Raw genomic sequence first — 11,044 nt, 5'->3', positions numbered from 1 at the left:
TGGCCGGAAGCGGCCACTGCACCCCAGTCTGGGCGACAGAGTGAGACTCCAACTCAAAAAAATATATATATATTGCTAAATGGACAGAAACTGAAAACATTTCCCCTGAAAACTAGAAAATATAAGGCTGCCTACTCTTACACCTCTTGATCAACATTGTGTTGGAAGTCCTAGCTCAGGCAATTAGTCAAGAGAAGGAAATCAAGGGTATCCAAATAGGAAAAGAGGAAGTCAAGTTACCCCTTTTTGCTGATGATATGATCCTGTACCTTGAAAATACAAGAGAATCTGTCAAAAATCTGCTTGTACTGATCAAGGCCTTCGGCAAAGTCTCAGGGTACAAAATTAGCATTCAAAAGACAGTTGCATTCCTATACACCAACAACAATCCCATTCACAATAGTCACCAAAAAAATGAAATACCTCAGCATCTTCCTAACCAGAGAAGTGAAAGACCTTTACAATGAAAATTACAAAACATTGCTTAAAGAAATCCAAGAAGACATAAACAAATGGAAAAATATTTCATGCTCATGGATAGGAAGAATCAACATTGTTAAGATGTCCATTCTAACAGGCAATCTACAGATTCAACGCAATATCCATTAAGCTACCAACATCATCCTTCTCAGACCTGGAAATGACAATACAGAAATTCATATGGAAACATAAACGACCAGGAATAGCCAAAACAATCCTTAGCAAAAGAAACAAAGCAGGAGCTCTCAGACTTCAAACTTTACTATAAGGCTACAGTAATCAAAACAGCCTGTTATGTGTACAAGAACAGGCACATAAACCAATGGAACAGGATAGAGATTCCAGAAGCAAAGCCTCATTTCCTCAACCAACTCATCTTTGTCAAAGCCTCCAACAACAACCACTGGGGAGAGGAGAACCTATTCAGTAAATGGTGTTGGGAAAACTGGCTGACCACATGCAGAAGATTGAAACAGGACCCCTACCTATCACCATACACAAAAATTAACTCTAAATGGATCAAAGACCTAAATGTAAAACCTCAAACTATAAGTATCTTAGAAAACGCAGGAGACACCCTTATGGAAATTGGAACTGGCAACCAATGCCTAAAAGAACCCTAAAGCCCAATACCTTAAGAAATAAGATAGACAAGTGGGACCTCATCAAACTAACGAGCTTCTGCATAGCAAAAGAAACCATCAAGAGAGCAGGGAGACAGCCCATAGAATGAGAAAACATATTTGCCAACTGTATATCTGACAAAGGCCTAATATCTAGGATCTACAAGGAACTCAAACGTGCTGAAAGGGAAAAAAAAATAGCCCCTTTAAAAAGTGACCAAAGACATGAATAGATACTTCTCAAAAGAAGATATACAGGCAACTAACAGACACATGAACAAGTGCTCAGCCTCACTCATCATCAGAGAAATGCAAATCAAAACCACATTGAGGTACCACTTAACCCCTGTAAGAATGGCCATCATTAATAAAACAAACAACAACAGATACTGGTGAGGATGTGAAAAAAAAGGAATGCTTCTACACTGCTGGTGGGAATGCATTAGTGCAACCTCTTTGGAAGATGGTGTGGCGATTTCTGAAAGAACTAGAAATTGACCTTCCATATGACCCAACAATTCCCCTATTGGGACTATATCTGGAGGAACTCACATCATTCTACAAAAAAGATACCTGAACACATATGTTTATTGCAGTTCTAGTCACAATAGCAAACACATGGAACCAGCCATGCTGCCCATCGAAGCTGGACTGGATTAAAAAAAATGTGTTGCATATGCACAATGGAATATTATGCAGCCATAAAAAAGGAAAACCGTATGGATTTTGCAGCAACTTGGATGGACTTAGAGTCAATTATACTCAGTGATCTATCACAGAAACAAAGAACTGATTACCATATGTTCTCACTCTTAAGTGGACCTTGAACAATTATAATACTGTAAGAAAGTGATTGGCAGTAATGAGAAACTTTCAGGGGGGCGGTGAGATTGGCAGTTGAGGGGAACTGTTAGGGGAGGGAGGAGCATACCTCATCAACAAGGGTTCCTGCATAATCATCATTTGTATACCTAACCCTGAATAGTACCCCACATCTTTATAATAATAATTAAAAAAACAACTCACAGAAAAAGTGAATTTTATTCTCAGTGACTTTTGTCTTTTTGTCCAACTATGTGCAACTTTGCCTCACACCCTCTTTAAAATCTTAGCTCTGTAATTGGCTAACTGTACAATAGTGGGGAAATCACCTAATTTCTTGATCTTTAATTTCTCTATCTATAAACTAGAAGGAATCTAGTTATTCATAGTAATTATTTAGGGCCCTGCATTCAATATGAGAAGACAAAGATGGAAGACACAATTTCTCCCATTTAGGGGCTCATGATCTGATTGGAATTACAAATAAGTAAGCCCTTATCAAAATATGGTGTGGTAACCTGCTATTGGATACTATAAAATACCAATCTAAAGTGGAGGAAACTAATCAGTGATATGTTGGTAAATTTTTAACAGCCAACAAAATGGGTGTAAGGTGTGCATATTTATATGCAAGCATAAATTTATCATAAATCTTACTAATAAAGATGTTTTTAAAAATTAGCAAAATAGTAATATATACAATATTATTGGACATAAATTCCATGTAGCCCATTGATTTTCAGAGATCTGCTGTTGATTTTTGCTAACTCTTATAATCTTAGCTAATCTATAGTTTCAATTTACCAACTAATGTAGTTAAAACATGAATGCTGTTTAGTATTTTCATTTTGTTAACAAATAATTTGGAAATGAAATAAGAAATACATAAACACATGTTTATGTATATCTATGAACTCTACTTATCCATTGATGGTTTGAGCAAATGGAATAATAGCTTAATGCTTGAAAAATCTTTTTTCAGTTTTGTGTGCTAGTCACAGGCATGACAAATTTTTAAGTTTATTCTGCATTATTAATATTTTCTTTCTCAGTTTCTTAACACTGGACAATCAGCAAAATTAAAAAAACAAGCTCTAATTTGCCAATATCTTTCATCTCAGCTGATTCCACACTTTGAACATGACATCACTGAATGGAGAGTTGGGAAAAGATGCCTTTTAGCAGACGGTTTGAGATATTTACAATATGCATAGTAGATGTCAATAATATCAAGAGCATAGATGATAGTAAAATGTGTAAAATAGTTAGGAAGTTGTGAGTTTTATGCATTTTTACCATGGTTTAAAATAGAGTTTACTAAACTGTAAGTAATTAAGGCTGTACATAAAATTAGGTTCACAAAATTTCTAAAAATTTAGCAGTTGGCTCTCATGAGTGAGTACAGGTTGACTTAATCACACAACTGAGGATGAGGAAACTTTTAGAATTTGGAGGTAAATTCTGAGCAGCTCACATATAGCAGAAAGAGAAGAATATTTCTCTAATAGAGAAAGGAGTATATACAAAGAATGAAATGTAAAAGAGAGTATGGAAACTATGGACAGATGCAAACAAGATAAGTCTGCTGTGATACCTCCCAGTACTACAAGGCTTCAGTGCTGTGAAATATGAGAAAGCTACTCTCATACACAATATTTAGAGTTTAACGATAATAGTAGAAGAATATATCTGCAATATACAGAGGTCATTACCACAAATAACTTTGTGATTCAGGACTTAACTCTATATTAATTTTTGAACAAAAAGAGAACAGGACAACATCAAAGGCAAGATGTTTTAACATAATCTTAATGGAGATTACCTTTTGTATGTGGTTGGAAAGGACACCACTTTAAGGTGTATTGATGTTGCTGCTTTCAATAAGAGAAAGAGAGAGAGAGAGAGAATGCAAGAGAGACTGAGAATTCAAGGAAAAACCCAATCTAGAAATTGAGAAAAAGTAAAAAAAAACAAACTCCCTCAGATAAATGGTGATTCAAGAGCAGTGGAGACCATAGGGTGAGAAGGGGAGGGAAGAAATAATGATTCATGCCAGCTCTTTGGTCCCTTATGATTTCATTAAGTGTTGGAAATTATTGATAATTGATGATTTTGCAAAAGCTGGAAATATACACACATACACATTTAAATATTTACATATTTTTTTGAAGTCTACAGTGTACTAAAGTGTATATTAACAAAATCCTATTGACTAGTTACCTAAAATCTATCCCCAGTATCAATCTCCCTTTTTCCTTCTCCCTGTAAGTGGTAGATGGTTTTCCCATCCGCTCTTAAAGGTGGCAGTGAGTTTGTGAGTCAGTTCTGGCCCATGAGGCATAAAAGGAGACAGATGGAGCTGGCATGGCCTTATTTCTTTCATGTGACCCTTTTTTCCCCTTGAACACAGACATGATGTTGGACACTGAGGGCAGTCATGTTGCAACCATGAGGTAGTGAATATAAGAGAAATTCCCAGGTGAATCCACTCTGACAAAGAGCTGCCAAACCAGTTCCAGCAGCCATCTCCCTCTTGACTGTCTGTAATGTGAAATAAACAAATCTTCATAATTTAAACCACTGTAAATAGGGATTTCTGCCCTTGCACATAATGCGGAGATCAATGGAGCAATATTCAAAATAAGGCTTCAACTAAAAGTTAGAATTTAGGTTTATGTCATGTGGTAGAATGCAAATTTAACAACTACTGAAGGTTCAGATGCATATCGATGTCACCTTATTTACCATTTCTGGCAGTAAATATCTTAGCCCAGGTTATTCATTGTAAATACAGAAAAAAAATTCGAATTAGCTCCCACAGAAAGAAATTATATTGTGTCCACCAATTGTCTCTCACTGAATTTTGGGTAAGAAAGTTTGACCAAGGAGCTTAATCTCCCATTCCTGCTTCTCTCAATATCCACTTCATTCTTTTCTCTCTTTGCAGACTTATTTTTTTCCATTTGTTTCTTGATTCTGTAGTTTAAAACCAAAGAGATAAAAATGATTTCTCCCTGGATATCTTATGTGCACCTTAGTTACCAAAGCTAAAGATTGATATATTATCTTTTCAAAATTAATTATCTAATGTCATAGTTTTCTAAGACTACCATAACATAACACGGCAGACTGGGTGTGACTTAAAAAAACCCAGAAATTTATTTTCTCACGGTTTTGGAGGTTGAACATCCCAGATCAAGATTTCAGCAGGATTTGTTTCTTCTGAGGATTTTTCCCTTGATTTGAATATAGTCAGTTTTCACCGAATCCTCACATGAGGCACACATCATCAGAATCTCTTTTTGTGCTAAATTCTTACTTCTTATAAAGACACCAGTAAGATTGGATTATGGCCTACTCTAATTATCTGAGTTTAGTTTAATGACATCTTTTAAGGCCTGATCTCCAAACAGTCACATTCTGTGGTACTGAGGGTTAAGACTTCAATGTTTACATTTTGAGAGAACACAATTCAGCCCATAACCTAATTTATCTGTGTCCCCTTCTGGAAATGAGCACATCCTGTGATTGAATTTAGAAGGAAAGTGGCATGTAGACTGCAAAAAAAGGGAAGTCAAAGGGGCATTTGGAATACAATCTATGAAAGGAGCAGCAATTATTTCACTCATTCTTCTATGCAAAAATTGTTCCCCTGAGCAGAGAGATTAACCTAGTTCAGCTGGGCTCGGTGACTCAGCATGTAATCCTGCGTCTTGGGAGGCTGAGGTGAGTGGATTGCCTGAGCCCGCGGGTTCGAGACCCGCTTGGGCAACTTGGTGAGACCTCATCTCTACAATAAATAAAAAAAAACTTTGCCGGGTGTGGTAGGGCGCACCTGTAGTTCCAGCTACATGGAAGGTTGAGGCGGAAGGTTCACCGGAGCCTAGCAGGTCGAGGCTGCAGTGGCCGGGAGTGGCCACTGAACTCCAGTCTGGGCGACAGAGTGAGACTTCAACTCAAAAAAACAAACAAGCAAACAAGCAAAAAACCTAGCTATTTATTAGTTAATGAGACAAATAAAATGGCTAAGTTCAGCTGGCTCATTCAACATATATGTGTGTGTGTGTGTGTGTGTGTGTGTGTGTGTGTGTGTGTGTGTGTGTCTGTGTGTGTATAATATGTTTATATATATAAAGTGTATTCAACATGTGACATGGACAATAAGTGCTACAGTATTCTAGAGGAAGAAGCAATTTTGTGCATTTGAACGTATAGAGAAAAACTTTAGGGATATCTTATAGAGAAAGACTGTAGGATGATGCTGGTCTGGAAGAATAATTATTAGCCCATCAAGTGGCTAGGAAAGAGCTTTTTAGGGGTCTGGAAAAATATTAAATGAGAGCAAGGAGAAGAAGGAAGGGAAGGCATCTCTTAGGAATTTTGAGTATACCATTTTGACTCAGGGGAATTTATGCAAACAGAAGCAAAAAACAAGATTGGAAAGATAGCTTGGGATAAGATTGTTGGGGATTTATACAACATTGTAATGTGTGTCTGTTCAGTCTTGCAAAGAGTTAAGCTGAACATTTTTCTGTTGGAATTTCTGACGTCTCTGAGTTGGCCATCTACACTTTCCTCCTGAATTAATATAGGGTTTGGGTTGACCTGAAAGGTCAACTCTTAAGATAATTAGTACCAAAGAGCTGCACTCTCGCCATGCTGCCATTTCAGCCTTCTCACAATCTAGCAATTTTTCATGATAAATTGAATCTAATAACATATTTTTGCAGCCAAGATACATGGTGGATCATTGTCTTGTCACTTTGATAAAATGTTTGAGATTTTTTTCTCTGGTCCATACTTCACACTGTAACAGGTGAAAAATCTAGAGTTATGTCAAACAAAACACAAATATAAGAATTTCCTAAAACATAGACTTGAAAAACATAGTTAATTATCTAAGTAAAATAATCCAGGAATTTTTCCTGCACTTCATGATTTAAAATTTATTGTATTTGTATCTTTCCACTCTTAGGGTTTCTATAAAGATGGGCAGTTGCAGTTTTAGTAGATAAAAATGAAAGGTAATATTGACTATACATGGTACCAAAATCTTACTCAATTCAAATATGTAGAAAGTATTCTTCTGGTCTATATCCTATGTAAGTCATGGTCCTCTGATGAATAAAGGAAGTTTGTTTAGTGAAATGGATCACAGCATGGGGTTTGCAAGCCAACAACCTGAGTAGGTCTTGATTCTGTTAATGTAACTCATTGTGATTAGGGATAGGTCATCCAGTCTGCCTGCATAAGCATAGATAAACTGCAGAAATGAATAGCTATGAGAATAAGAAATGAACATAATGCAAAAAAAAAAAAAAAAGCTTAGCAAGGTGGCTGCCACATAGCAAGTCCCCATAAATTTACTCATTAATGAAATGCCATTTGTCTCTACATTTATATCCAGTTTGAAATGGATGCTAACTTTTCTTGTTCAGAATTTTTTTATCCCTTGAGGATACTTGGAAATCATTTTTTATAAAATATATGTATATTTTATTTTTAAAATAAGACACATTTAAAAAACACTTAGAATTATGGCTAAGTAAATAATAAAGCAAATCCAGCCCTGGTCAAGGCTTCTCACCTTTCCAAGCCCCTCTGAAGTACCTGTCATGTGTCTGGCCCCAATCACGATGCTCTCTGCTTTAAGAGTAACTATTGTCCTGACATTTATAGTTGTTTTCTTTGCATTTTTATGGATTTATAACTCAATTATGCTTTAGCAGACACTATAGTTTATCTTGCCTGTATTATTTATTTTAATCTTTTTTTTTTTTATTCTTTAGATTTTTCCCTTCATTCCTTTTCACTGCTGAAGAACTTGGACCATTCGCTGTATAGAGTCTCTCAGTCCCGGTGTTGCTGATTTCATACACATGGTGCAGCTTGTCTATTCAAGACCTCTGTACAGTTACTGCAAATTGGCAGCTGGATTCAGATATTAGATCAGACTAAGATTAGATTATCTTGGCAAAAATATAGGCAATGTTCTGCAAGTCTATGTGAGGCACAAAATGTCTGATTGTCTTTCTTTCTATGAACTTAGCAACCATTGATGATTCATGTCAGTATCTATTAAATGAAAGGTGAAAATGGGAATATATTCATTTTCGATTTGGTTTATAAATTTTATACTTGTATAAAATGGTAAAATTCCTCATCTAGTAATCAATTTATTCCGTGGTACAAGTTCATATTTTAAAAATAGAAAAAAAAATGCTAAAAAGAGAAAAAATGTTATTTCCCTTTGCTTACCGGTTTTTAAGATAATAAACTGCTTCCCTAACATCCTTTAAAGTGACTAATTTTGAAAATATTATTGTGAAATTATGTATTTGAGCATATGTTATGGGTTTTATTTCTTTTTAAGACATGCCATGTTAAGACCAGAGTATAAACATTAAAGATGCTTGTTACAGGCCGGGTGCAGTGGCTCACGCCTATAATCCTAGCACTTTGGGAGGCCAAGGTGAGAATATTGCCTGAGCCCACAGGTTTGAGATCAGCCTGGGCAACTTGGTGACACCTCATCTCTATAATAAATAAAAAAAATTAGCCAGGCAAGGTGATGCGTGCCCACAGTTCCAGCTACTTGGAAGGCTAAGGTGGAAGGATCAAATGAACCCAGCAGATAGAGGGTGCAGTAGCCATGAGCATGCCACTGCACTCCAGCCTGAGGGACAGAGTGCTACTTCAACTAAAAATAAATAAATAAGTAGAGATGCTTGTTACTAATGGATTGATGCATGTAGCTCATACATATATATTACATATATCGTACATATATATAGTAATATATATTATATATGTAATGTCTATAGTATATATACATATAATATCAAATAAACTACCTAATGGGTAGCAAAAGGCATATTCAATTACGATTTCAGATGACAGAACTGTTATTTAAATTTTTTAAATTATATTCGTGTCTCTATTACTCCACAGGACAGAAAGAATTCTTCCTCACCAAAATTTTTGCTTTTTAATGACAGAGGGAAGATAGAATTAAACTATACTGAATTTATGTATTTGTTTTATGACATACTGCAAAAGTAACAGAATTAGAATATCAATACTAATACTACTAACAATACTTTTATAAAAACACTAACATTAGTATATGCACTCTTTGCTTTCTCTTCATTTTTTTTCTAATGGCCACATTTTATTTATATTGTCATGACACATGGTCATTAGAACTATACTCTCTCCCTCTCAGCCCATAATTACTTTTAGAACTATGAGTAGTTAGTTCTACAAATATTGGTTATAGTATTAGTCCTACAAATAGCCATTTTTATCACCAAATCTTGATACCTCCAGTGATTTTAATTTTCTAAAGCTTATTCTTCTGTAGAGCTCATAAATCATGCTCACTAGAACATTATTTCCTTTGTTTCTGCATGCTGATGACAGTATCTTTTATACTTGAGAGTCAGTTTTGTTGGATATAGTATTCTTGACTTTTTCTTTTTCCATGACTTCATATGCCATTCATTTTCTTGTGACACAAAAAATTAGTGTAAAAATGCTAATGAAATATAATTTAATTTTCTTTATAAATCATATGCTTTTATTTTCTCGATACCCAAAAGATTTTGTGGTTTGTTTGTTGCTTTTGTTTTTACTTGAAGTTTATTATTTTTCCATAATATATTTTGGTATTTATTTTTCTAATTTGGGATTTATATTTCCAGACATGCAGTGTGCTTTTTCAATATGTAACTTCAAATATATGTACATATCTAAATATATAAAAATTATATATATGAAATTGTGTAGTTAAAAAAATTTAGTATTTTTTTATTTTTTAAGTCAGTGATTTCTATTATATGTATGTTCAATCTTCTTTCTCTGTGCTCAATATTAGTGACGTCACTTGAATCCTTTCATCACCTCTTCATTTATACATTATTATCAATTACAGTAAAATATGAGTGCACAGTGTTATGGTTGTGGCACAAGTATAGAATCATGTACCAAATATCACTATCAAGATCTAGGCACCAGATGATGCCTCCAAACTTGCTTGTGTTACCTCTTTATAAATTAGCAGTTACTCCAATCTTAATCCTCGTCAAATACTTATGTGCTCCCCATCTATTTTGCTTTCTCTTTTCCAGAAATTTCAGGTCAATGAAATCATGCTGTAATCATCTATGCATCTTTTTGAGACCGGTTTCTTTCAATCAGCATAGTATTTTGAGATCCTTCCAAAGTCAAGACATTCTTATGTGTACACATATGTATATGTGTGTGTGAATACATTCTTTAGATTTTTCTACAGAAACAATTTTGTCGTCTGTTAAGAAAAATATTAGCCGGGCTCGGTGGCTCAGCCTGTAATCCCACACCTTGGGAGGCTGAGGTGAGTGGATTGCCTGAGCCCGCCTGGGCAACTTGGCCAGACCTCATCTCTACATTAAATCAAAAAGTAGCCGGGCGTGGTAGCGCGTGCCTGTAGTTCCAGCTACTTGGAAGGCTGAGGCGGAAGGATCGCTGGAGCCCAGCAGGTCGAGGTTGCGGTGGCAGGGGAGCGGCCACTGCACTCCAGTCTGTGCGACAGAGTGAGACTCCAACTCAAAAAAAAAGAAAAAGAAAAATATCTCCTTTCCTGTGGGTATGACTTTTGACTTTTTATTCCTGGTCTTTTTGCATTGGCTGGAATTTTCTCATGGGACTTTAAATAGCAATTGTTGAGAGTCAACGTCTTTACTTTGATTTCCAATCTTAGGGAAATGTATTGTCTTTTGTTATTACGTATTATGTTAGTCACACATTTTGGTAGGTGCCTTCTGTCAATGTAAGAAAACACCTTTCCATTTTTAGTTGACTGGAAGTTTTAAATCATAATTTGATGTTGAATTTTTTAAAAAACTGCTTTAATTACCATGATAATTTGATTTTTCATCTTCAGCCTTTTATGTGGTAGATTTTACCTATTGATTATATAGATGCATTTTTAGATTAGACTATTTTTGGAACAGTTTTAAGTTTGCAACAATATTGAGCAGAAGATACAGAGATTCTCCGTTTATGCCTTGCTCCCACACATGTATTAACTTTTACTTTATCAGCATCTTCCAGCAGGGTAGTATACTTGTTAACAATTG

This window comes from Carlito syrichta, unplaced genomic scaffold (genome assembly GCF_000164805.1).
Source record: "Carlito syrichta isolate Samal-C Ts95f unplaced genomic scaffold, Tarsius_syrichta-2.0.1 Scaffold304294, whole genome shotgun sequence".
Classification (NCBI taxonomy): Eukaryota; Metazoa; Chordata; class Mammalia; order Primates; family Tarsiidae; genus Carlito; species Carlito syrichta.
Note: the sequence above shows the minus strand (reverse complement) of the source record.